Source organism: Nilaparvata lugens, chromosome 1 (assembly GCF_014356525.2).
Source record: "Nilaparvata lugens isolate BPH chromosome 1, ASM1435652v1, whole genome shotgun sequence".
NCBI classification, from domain to species: domain Eukaryota; kingdom Metazoa; phylum Arthropoda; class Insecta; order Hemiptera; family Delphacidae; genus Nilaparvata; species Nilaparvata lugens.
Window position 1 is genome coordinate 22,797,864 of NC_052504.1, and position 13,011 is coordinate 22,810,874.

Genomic DNA, 13,011 nt, shown 5'->3' on the forward strand with positions numbered 1-13,011 from the left:
CATGCAGAACAGCCTCAGAAGAACTCTCATGTCACAATGAGCTCCACTTCGTCTCTGTGTTTGCAACAGCAATCAACTTTCGCTTGTTACCTACTGCCGAGTTTTGGTTCAAACTTCTAGTGGGGAATTTATTAAAGCAACCACGCTTTTAGATCTTGCTCTGATTGTAATTTGATGTCAACTAGGTTGGCTGAAAAATTGTCACTTGTTACCTTGTATTCTGACACTTTGATTCATAGTGTAGGTGAGAATAAGACCAAATTATCTATTTCTCATTCAGTTTGCTTGTCTTCATCTGATCGTTCGTGGTCGGTTGAAGAAAATTGTATTGTAGTTGATAGCATATCAGCTAATGTTCCTAGTGTGAACATCGATCTTTCTAAAATTTCAATTCCTGTTGAACTTAAATTAGCAGATCCATTGTTTGATCAGTCTAAACCTGTAGATTTGTTACTTGGTGCTGGCATATTCGCATCGATACTTCAGCCTGGTAAATTGTATCTGGCTCAAAACGCTCCCATTCTTCAGAAAACCAGTCTAGGTTGGGTCATATTTGGTTCTTGTAAAGCTATTCGTCCTATTGCAGCACCTCGTTCGTGCCTCCCTGCTTCGCCTGTGGCCACTCCCCGTAAGGTTATATCGAATTTTCTAACTTCAAATGATGTCTCGCATCAGCTAGAGAAATTTTGGAAAATGGAAGAAATCTCTCCTCTACTTCCTCCCTCACCTGAGGTTTTGAAACTTGAGAAGCACTACACAACCACTACCACGCGTCTTGAAGACGGACGGTTTATGGTCACTCTTCCCAAAAGGATAATTTCCACTCATTGGGTCATTCCCGATTTCAAGCATTGAACCGATTTCATTCATAAGAAAAACGGTTATCATCAAATGTTGAGTTAAAAACTCAATACACAGCTTTCATGGAAGAATACCAACAGTTGAATCACATGTCACCAGTGCCTCCAGCACCGGATAATGAAAAATGCTACTTCATTCCTCATCACCCGTTTTTAAACCTGATTCGACCACTACAAATTGCGTGTAGTATTTGACGCTTCTGCTAAGTCTACCACTGGAACATCGCTTAATGAAGTATTGTATGTTGGTCATACAGTTCAGCCTGAACTGTTCGATATAGTTCTGCGCTTTCGCACATATCAAATAGCCTTCATTGCGGACATTACTAAAATGTACCGTCAAATCTTAGTCCATCCCTCTGACCGCAACCTTCAGAGAATATTTTGGAGATCTGATGCTACTCTACCCATTCAAGAATTCACCTTGAACCTGTAAGTTACGGCACTTCGCCGGCAGCTTTCTTAGCTACCGTACGCTTCATCATTTGGCCGATCTTGATACGGCACCCAACTCTGCTGTAGCTAATGTCATTAAAAATCACTTTTACGTTGATGACCTTATTTCTGGTTCTCCTTCGGTTTCAGAAGCTAAGCATTTAGTTCAACAATTGATCAGCACATTGGCTCAGGGTGGTTTCGAGCTTAGGAAATGGTGTCCAACTCGCCTGAAGTTCTCGCTACTATTCCTTCTGATCTGCTTGAAGCAAACACTTCCAAACCGTTGTCTGATTTCAATGATAGTGTGGTCAAGGCACTAGGCCTCATTTGGAACTCCACTCTAGACATCTTGACTATTTCCTCTAATGTTGCTGATGTATTGCATAAAACATCTTTCACTAAAAGAGAGCTTCTCTCTTGCATTTCAAGCATATTCGATCCATTAGGTTTTATTTCTCCTGTGGTCATTTTACCCAAAACACTTTTTCAAAAACTCTGGTTATTAAAGATTGATTGGGATCAAAAATTCCGCAAGATCTGTTGGAAACTTGGTTGAAAATTCTGCATGAATTGCCGAACATTGTTAACATTTCACTTCCGCGTTGTGTGTTATCAAAGGACTCTGATGCCTCACTTGAGTTGCATGGCTTCGCCGATGCTAGTCTCACTGCTTACGGCGCCTGTATTTACGTCAGAAGCACCTCTCTCGGTAGCAGTCAAACTAGGTTGCTCACTTCCAAGTCCCGCTTGCCTCTTTGAACCCAGTTCTCTCTGTTCCCAGATTAGAACTACAGGCAGCTCTGCTACTTTCACATCTTGTGAATAAGTTTTAAAGGCTTCAAATCTTACTTTTTCTAATGTGTATTTGTGGACTGACTCGAAAACAGTCTGTGACTAGTTAAGAGCCCCTCCCGATCGTTCTAATATTTTTGTAGCTGTACGCATTTCTGAATTCAGAATTCAACGTTTAACTTTCATTGGAATCATGTTCGTACTAGTAACAATCCTGCTGATTTGATATCTCGAGGTTGTACACCCAATCAGCTGGCCGCTAGTCATCTGTGGTGGATGGTCCTTCATGGCTATCTATGCCGAATAGTTCTTGGGATTCTTTCTCTAGCAATGTTGCTATTTCTCAATCAGTTCAGGTATTAGCTACTACCTCGTCTCGTAATGATGTTATTTCAGGTATAATCAATAGTTGCTCCACCTATCACAAATCGTTTGTACAACAGCATATGTTCTAGGTTCATTCATAATTGTAAAAAACAAATTCAGTCACTCCGCGTTTTGGTCAATTAGCTATCTCTGAAATTTCAGAAGCTGAAAATTGTATCTTCAATCTATTCAAGAAGAAGCTTTCTCTGCCGAACTTAAGGCATTGCGTCAAAATCAGAGCTATTTCCTATAGTTCTATTAAAGCCTTGTCACCATTGTTCATTCAGATTCTCTGCTCAGAGTTGGTGGACGTTTGCAAAATGCAAATGCTTCATTGATTACAAACATCAAATTTTGTTGCCTAGCAATCATAAATTCACTCGTGCATTGATTGTTGCTCACCATCGTCGTATAAGTCATGCTGGGGTGCAGGCCCCATGGCCAGTGTAAGACAACGATTTTGGTTTCCCTCCACCCGTCGCACCATCAAAAGTGTATTGCGGCATTGCATAATGTGTTTTTGCTTTTCGGCTCTTCGTTCTGAGCAAATCATGGTATTTACCAGCGGCCCATTTCAGCCAATGTTCCCTTTTCAATTGTGGTTCGATTACACCGGTCCTATTCCCATTCGTGTAGGCGGCCCCCAAATCTCGTACTTCTTATTTAACCACTCTTCAGAAAAAAGGCAAATGGTTAAGCAATTATGAAAATTTGAAGGTCGGTACGGTTGTCATCTTGAAGGATCCTGGTTCCGCGCAGTCCCTTGGAAGCTGGCGGCATTACTGAAGTTCATCCCGGTAAGGACGACAAGGTTCGAGTTGTTACTGTTCTCACTCCCTCTGGCACTTTTAAGAGAGCTATTTCGAGTTTAGCACCTCTTCCCATTGATGAGGATTCTAGTTAATCCCCTGCCCTTAGTTCATGTTGTATTTTTAGGTTTCATTGTTCTTTTTCCCTGGTTCTCACATGGGGCCCAGTTTTCAATTTCCAATTGCCTTGCCAGATTTTACATATTCTTACTTTTTCTTATTGTGCCATACCCCGTATGACACAAGGGGCCCAGTTTATGTAAAATCTGACAAAGCATCTATTGGAACGGTTTCACTTGTTATTCGTTCCGCTACTACGTAGACATCATGTCGTCATCATGTCTGTCTGTCTGCGCGCTGTGTCTTTTGTGCGTCTGCGCTGACCAGTGACGTCTCAGTCGCGGTTTTTGTCAGCTGGTTTTCTATACTTTTATTCGTATTTTTTCGTCGGATTTTTTGCCGTTGCAATTTAATATTTGTGCTATTCGATTTTTTAGAATTTAATCTTGTCTTTAGGCATCTTACCTTTTAGATATTTTTTACTTTTTCACCATTCGTTTGCGACCGCTTTGCCTACGTTTCTAACACACTCCGCAGCTCCTTTTTCATTGTAGCTTGCAGGCTTGCAGCGTCTCCATTCTTCTTCAATGGTGATAGTCGATGGTGCTTTACGCCTTCGGTCTAAACCTTTCATCTGAATTCATCGGACTTACAAAACCTTTTTAAAGTGTGAATTATTCTTCAAATTAATTCGTTTGTTCCATTCTTCAGTGTGATTCAATTATTCATCGAGTTCTTCACTCAGTTACTCTGTTAAAATTGGATAAACTTTGTCTAAAATTGCAACCTCGTGTGCGGTTTCATCGCTATTCATTTGATCTACAAAACCTTTTAAATGTGAATTATTCTTCAAATTATTCGTTTGTTCTATTCTTCATGTGATTCAATTATTCATCGAGTTCTTCACTCAGTTACTCTGTAAATTGGATAAACTTTGTCTAAATTTACAACCTCGTGTAAGCTTCAGTTGCCATTTTTCTACAATTGGCTTCACCTCGTGAACCTCAAACTTTCAAGTGCATCATCTCTACTGTTGGAAATCAATCCAAAAAATCCACAATTTGAAGATCGGATTATTCGTTTGGAATTCTACTCGCTCCAGCCTACTTTTCCATTGGGGATTCGCCTGCTGTAGTGGACGTTTCCATGCTTGTCATCGCATGGCCTGATCACTTCATCGCTTGCTGATGTCCTGTTCCTGTTGGTATTGCGGAGTCGTTGCCTGTCTGCCTGGCCGCATCTCCTCTTCAAAATTTTATTCAGGTTATGTAAATCGTTCTTTTCAATTTTCATTTACGTATGCATCATTATTGTTTTATTAATGTCTATCTTGACATTCAATTCACTAAGGCTACCGACGCCTATTATTCATTGGATTTGACAGCTACCCTTGGCTTTACAGTGATTCATTGAGGCCACTGACGCCTACTTATTATTTTATTAATGTCTATCTTGACATTCACTCATTGAGGCCACTGACGCCTACTTATTATTTTATTAATGTCTATCTTGACATGCAATTCACTAAGGCCACCGACGCCTATTTATTCTTTGTATTTAACAGTTACCCTTGACTTCACAAGTGATTTTCTGATGCCACTGACGCCTATATAATTGTATTCAATAGTAGCAACTATTAATTCTCTGGATTTGACAGCTACCCTTGGCTTTACAAGTGATTTCCTGAGGCCATTGTCGCCTATATTCAACCCGGACTGTCTTCATTGTATTTATTAGCTACCCTTAGCTCTTAAGTGATATTTTAAGGCCAGTAACGCCTATTAATTGTTTGGTCGAAGTCTATCTTGACATTCATTTCAGCACTGAAGGCCTATGCCACATATATTTTTTATGTATGTTATTTGCTGAGCATTTTTCACAGCTTATTGTCAATTTTTAATCATTATTATTGTACCTTAGTAATAACTTTCATTATTGCCCTCAATTTATATTCATTTCAGGTATCATTATTACTACCTTGCATTTATTGTCATACTTCAATGGTCATTAATGTCATTGACCTAATTTCTTTTAATTTTGTAGTTCTCTACTTATTTCACATGTTGTAATTTTCCCAAGATTTGACTCATTGTTTTTGTATGTGGCCATCTGCCTATTATTATTTAAGGATTCAAGACTTAACCTACTTACAGTTGCCTTTGTATGTGGCCATCTGCCTATTATTAATTTATTGATCTCAAAATATTTGATTCAATGTTTGTATGTGGCCACCTGCCTATCATTATTTTATTGATCCCAAGATACTTGATACAATTGTTTTTGTATGTGGCCATCTGCCTACTATTATCATCTTATTATTATTAATCTTATATTGTTGATTCATTTAGTCTTTTATTGGCGTACTTACCACACTTCAAGCTATCAGTATTTTTATGTACAGAATTCAAAGATTTATTTGTAGGTATTTATACCAACTATCATCCACAGTCCACTGCCCTGCCCTTGGATTCTGTCAAGCCTCCTAAGTCGCTGCTTCACCAACTGGATGTGCGGACTCCAACTTAAGGTGTTATCAATTGTTATCCCAAGGTACTTATATTGATTAACTCTTTCTAAGTTTTCACACTGCAGGAAATTGAAGTAGAGTCCCCACATTAGTGGAGTTTCAGGTCTTTGTGTCCTGGATCTTGCTGATTACGGTTACTATAGCATGTACTTGTGTTGCTGATATTGACAGTCAAGAGTTGTGGTCGAACCAGGCTTTAATTCTAGACAAGTCAGCTGTAGCATTCCTGTATGCGTCGTCCCATAATTTACCAGTTGAGACCACAGCCGTATCATCAGCAAATAAAAAAATTTACTTTTGATTCAGCAGTGGTAGATTATTAACATATATCAGAAGAGAATAGGCCCAAGAGTACTCCCTTGAATAACCCCGTAATCAACTTGCTCCAGGCCACTCAAACTATCATTGATCTGAAATATTGGACTCTGTCTTTCAGGTAGCTCCTAAACCACTGTAAAGCTGGTTGTTTGATACCCATCATCTCCAGTTTTGTCAAGAGCTTCTCCCTGTCGACTGAATCAAATGCTTTTGCTAGATCAAGATAGGTAATAATTACTTTGTTCTTTGGTTTTATATTATCTGCAATATATTTAAATAAATCAAATAATGCATCAGAAGAATTTTTTGATTTCTGAAAACCGTATATACACAACATTTTTCCTCCACCTACATTTTTATAAAAACTGCTAATAAAATAATTTTTAAAAACGTATGTGACCAAACAATGTGTTACAACATGTCTAATCTAAAAAGTAAACAGAACAGCTGGCTTGTAATCACAGTTCTCCTCCACAGCACTATATGTCGCTAAAGTTGTAACAACAATGACAGCAAACTACAGCTATGATGAAGTTCCCGTTTCAAATTTGATTAGTTAATAAGTAATATTGTTGGCTGATATTTTGAATAACATGGAATAAAAGAGAAAAATATATACATTTTTTTTAGTATAGTGATATGAAGTTTGTAATAATAATTCAGCATACAAACATAAATTTTATATATCGATGAAATGTCTGGTTGAGGTATTGAATTTAGTTGTTTAATGACTACTCTATATGCGTCCTCATCTGAGCTTAGACCTTCTGACCTATTCCAAATGTACGTTTTTAAAATAGAGATGCTTCCTATGTTTTTAAATGGAGTCACTTTTACTCCCTAGGGATTTTTCTGTTTTTTAGTACCGAGAGCAAAAAAGTGACACTTTAGTATTATGTTTCAGGGAGTAAAGTAAATACTTTTGACAGTAGGTGGAGAAAAGATCTTTTCCTCCACCTACTGTCTAAAGTACTTTTCCTCCACCTACTGTCTAAAGTACTTACTTTACTCCCTGAAACATAATACTAAAGTGTCACTTTTTCGCTCTCGGTAGTAAAATACGAAAAACTCCCAGGGAGTAAAAGTGACTCCATTTAAAACATGGGAAGCATCTCTATTTTAAAACTTACATGGTAATAGGTTAGAAGGTCTAAGCTCAGATGAGAAAGCGTAATAGATGTCTGTCATTGAGTCACTGAATTCAATACCACAACCAGAAATTTGATCAACTCATGAAATATATGTTTGTATGATATTATATTCTTACATTAGTAGACGATAAAAATTATACAATTTTTAAAATATTTTATTCTATTCAAAATACCAGCCAACAAATATTTTTGATCTGCATTCTGCAATTCAATCTGAACCGCGTGATCTGGAGTCAGCCATTTTTGGTAGCCCAGTTGATATAATTGTTACACTTGCCGTAGATAGCCCAATCATCAGTGCCTATCAGACGACCGTTTTTAGGTTTTAGATTTTTGTAATAGGTTAGAAGGTCTAAGCTCAGATGAGAAAGCATAATAGAGGTGTCTGTCATTGAGTCAACTGAATTCAATACAACAACCAGAAATTTGATTAACTCATGAAATATATGTTTGTATGATAATTATTATATTCTTAATATTAGTAGACGATAAAAATTTATACAATTTTTAAAATATTTTATTCTATTCAAAATACCAGCCAACAAATATTTTTGATCTGCAATTCAAATCTGAACTGCGTTATCTGGAGTCAGCCATTTTTGGTAGCTGCTCAGCTGATATAATTCTTACAACTTTTGCCGACAGATAGCACAATCGGCAGTGCCAATCAGACGACCGGTTTTTAGGTTTTAGAATTAGATTATGTTGTTAGGAATCATTGTCACCAATACGTAAGTGATTAGAATGATTTAATTTGCAGTTTCTATAAAAAAATGTAGATGGAGGAAAAATGTTGTGTACATCACAAGCGAAAAATACTTTTTCTCCCTCAGGAAAATTGCTGCCCTCGGCTTTGCCTCGGGCTTCAAACTTTTTCCCACAGGGAGAAAAAGTCGTACTTTTCACTCTAGATATACAAATAATTATTTTTTTTATAGACGAATAGTGATGCCGATTCTCTGCATTAATTAATTATATTTCTACACTGTGAAAAACATAATTATTGTCATCATTGTGGACCTCGAAAAAGATAGTACCACCGGCTATGTCGGTTGATAGACAAGGATAGCAATACCAAAGTTGATCAAATACTGTCATTATAATGTGGACCTCACTATACCTCATCCGTTCTTTCATGAGCTGTTTCATGGTCTCATAGATACAGCGCGAATTCGAGCGAGACTACTATAGTGTCAAGTGACTACTACCACTCTCGGTCACAGACAGCACCGTATCGCGCATGCGTTAGTAACGGTTTTTTCCCGTTCCATTCAGTCAGATCTTTGAATGTAACGTTCTTTGTGATGATGGTTACCGAGCACCGTAACTGGAGCCGTCATTCCATTTTGATGATGATATTATTATCCAATGATGATTTATCAATAAATTCGATATAATAATCAATATATTATCATCATTTCATTCGATAAAATTAAGAGTACTTTTCAATAATATGATTAATAAAATATAACGGTTGTTATTCAACTAATGTTGAAAAACACTATAACTAAGTCAGCATATTGTCATTTCAAAGCAAAAACCTAACCCCCTAACCTCCCCTTTCATATTTAAAACAATAATAAACATCTTTGTAGAAACCCGTAATCCCTTCCAGCATATTGCAATTTCAAAGCAAAATCCTAACCCCCCAACCTATCTTTTCACCTTTAAAATATCAAAAACCATAATTCACTATACCTCATCCGTTCTTTCATGAGCTGTTTCATGGTCTCATAGATACAGCGCGAATTCGAGCGAGACTACTATAGTGTCAAGTGACTACTACCACTCTCGGTCACAGACAGCACCGTATCGCGCATGCGTTAGTAACGGTTTTTTCCCGTTCCATTCAGTCAGATCTTTGAATGTAACGTTCTTTGTGATGATGGTTACCGAGCACCGTAACTGGAGCCGTCATTCCATTTTGATGATGATATTATTTTATCCAATGATGATTTATCAATAAATTCGATATAATAATCAATATATTATCATCATTTCATTCGATAAAATTAAGAGTACTTTTCAATAATATGATTAATAAAATATAACGGTTGTTATTCAACTAATGTTGAAAAACACTATAACTAAGTCAGCATATTGTCATTCAAAGCAAAAACCTAACCCCCTAACCTCCCCTTTCATATTTAAAACAATAATAAACATCTTTGTAGAAACCCGTAATCCCTTCCAGCATATTGCAATTTCAAAGCAAAATCCTAACCCCCCAACCTATCTTTTCACCTTTAAAATATCAAAAACCATAATTCACTATACCTCATCCGTTCTTTCATGAGCTGTTTCATGGTCTCATAGATACAGCGCGAATTCGAGCGAGACTACTATAGTGTCAAGTGACTACTACCACTCTCGGTCACAGACAGCACCGTATCGCGCATGCGTTAGTAACGGTTTTTTCCCGTTCCATTCAGTCAAATCTTTGAATGTAACGTTCTTTGTGATGATGGTTACCGAGCACCGTAACTGGAGCCGTCATTCCATTTTGATGATGATATTATTTTATCCAATGATGATTTATCAATAAATTCGATATAATAATCAATATATTATCATCATTTCATTCGATAAAATTAAGAGTACTTTTCAATAATATGATTAATAAAATATAACGGTTGTTATTCAACTAATGTTGAAAAACACTATAACTAAGTCAGCATATTGTCATTTCAAAGCAAAAACCTAACCCCCTAACCTCCCCTTTCATATTTAAAACAATAATAAACATCTTTGTAGAAACCCGTAATCCCTTCCAGCATATTGCAATTTCAAAGCAAAATCCTAACCCCCCAACCTATCTTTTCACCTTTAAAATATCAAAAACCATAATTCTACCTGTACCCTAGCCCTTTCTAGCATATTGCAATTTTAAAGCAAAAACCTAACCCAGCCTTATGAAACATTATTGAATATAACTTGAAATAACCTAACCCCTAACCCTTTCACATTCAATACTTTGGATTTCAAAGCAAAATCCTAACCCCCTAACCTATCTTTTCACCTTTGAAATATCAAAAACCATAATTCTACCTGTACCCTAGCCCTTTCTAGCATATTGCAATTTTAAAGCAAAAACCTAACCTAGCATTATGAAACATTATTAAATATAACTTGAAATAACCTAACCCCCAACCCTTTCACATTCAATACTTTGGATTTCAAAGAAAAATCCTAACCCTCTAACCTATCCTTTCACCTTTGAAACAACAAAAAACATAACTCTACCTGGACCTTAGCCCCTTCTAGCATATTGCAATTTCAAAGGAAAACCTAACCTATCCTTATGAAACATTATTAAATATAATCTTAATAAAACCTAATCTTTAACCCTATTATGTAAATTAGTTGAATCTCTACATTGTTGATAAACGATGTGGCAACCTTGCAATGCGTGAAAGAGATATAGTGAGGTCCACGTTATAATGACAGTATTTGATCAACTTTGGTGTTGCTATCCTTGTCTATCATTCGACAAAGCAGGTAGTACTATCCTTTTCTTTCTCCGCAACAATGCCAAATCTGTTTTTGACAATGTAGAAAGATAATTAATCAAGGCAGAGAATCGGCAACGCTGTTCTCTCATCTTAATCCACTGTCATTATAACGTGGATCTCACTATAGTGCCATCTGCTTTGTTGAATGATACACACGTATAGCAACACCATTGCAAATCACACACTGCTATTATATTGTGGATCTCACTATGGATACTCAAAGAATACTTTTGAATAACTATGTGATAACTGTGACCGTTGCTGGCCGTTACTCTGTATCTGAGACAAAGAGAAGCCTCTCACCTCAGTATTTTGCAATCTTTCGTTCATTCTGCATTCATAAACTGATGCTCTAATGTGTAAATATGGCTTTCTCTCTTAAAAATCTGATGTGGTACACTCACACAACTTTCCTTGCTCATTGAACTGTAAGCCTCATTCTTAAACGAGAATAATTTAGGGGAATAACATAATGACGATTGTCGGCAACATATTTGAAACTACGATCAGACTACTGTAGATGTGTATAAAATATATTATTGTTTTCAGAGTAATTTTTTCTTTGTGTTAATTGCAAAATTCAATGATTCTTTAAAAGTTGTCGAAACAGCTGTTCTACAGATGAAATATCTCGACTATGTGTTCTTTTTATAAACTGCTCTACCTACCTACCTCATGCACGAGAGGGAGTTTACAAAGTCCATTTCTCAAGGATGAGGTGCACCCCATTAGTTTCCCAGGAAAAAGACTCATGCCAGTTGATAGAGCTGATAAATAAGTATAGAGGGTATGAATTTGAAATAAATCGGTCAAGTCATTTTAGAAAAAATCGTGAAAAACATGGTTTTTTAGTAACTATCTGCCATTTTTCTCAAGAATACGGAACTCCTGCAATTTTCCCAGAAATGGGACTCATGTCAGTTGATAGGGCTTATAAATAGCTATCCATGGTATAAATTTAAAGGAAATCTTTGGAGCCGTTTTCGAGAAAACCGTGAAAAACATGGTTTTTTAGAAATTATCCGCCATTTTTCTCTCAAGAATATTACAGAGCTCCTGCAATTTTCCCAGAGATGAGACTCATGTCAGTTGATAGGGCTTATAAATAGCTATCCATAGTATGGATTTGTGCCACAGGGCTCTGTGCTTGGACCGACTCTTTTCAATTCATTTATAAACGACCTGCCAAATAATGTAGATGGCAAGCTCATTTTATATGCTGACGATACAACGGTTCTGGTTACTGGTAAGGATGATAGCGAAGTTATGATAAGGGCTGAAAGGGCTATGCATCAACTCAACAATTGGTTTGGTCATAATGCATTGAAGTTGAATATGACTAAATCCAAATATAAAGAAAATAAAAATCTCAGTACCCTTTTATAAAAATATTTTATCTGTTTCAGTCATTTATGCCATTTTCAAGTGATATGAATTAAATGAATTATGATTTAATTCATATCACTTGAAAATGGCATAAATGACCGAAACATGTTGTGATAAAATATTTTAAAAAAGGGTACTAAGATTTTTATTTTCTTTATATTTATATTACAAGTAGCCCTATACAGGAAAGAGATGAATGACTAAATCCAACTATATCAGGTTTGCCGTGACGGGACATCATGCTGAACCTTCAAACCTGAATGCTTCAAATGGGAGGGAGTGCTTGTCTGTTGAAGTGACTAGTTTTCTTGGAGTGGAATTGCAAAAAAATATGAAATGGGATAAACACTTGGAAAAACTTATAAAACAGCTCTATCATGCACTTTTTGCGCTGAGAACTGTGAGGACTGCATCCACTATAAAGACAGCTCAGAAGGTGTATCATGGATATTTTTTAGCCCTAATATGCTACAGCATCTTCTTTTGGGGGAATAGTAAAAATAATTTATATAAAATATTTAAGATGCAAAAAAAAGCTGTTCGTGTTTTGGAGGGCTTGCGGCCATCCAATTCATGTAGGCCCATTTTTAGAAAATACAGGTTTCTCACGGTCCCAGCATTGCACTTCCTTGAGACTGTAAATTTTGTCTTCAGAAATTCAGAGAGATTTGAAGGAAATGTAGTTTGCCATGGCTATAGCACAAGAGCAAAGAGTTCAGCTGTATATCAGTACCCCGCTCACAGACTGACACTTTTGGAAAAAGGACCATATTATTCGGGACTGAAGCTCTT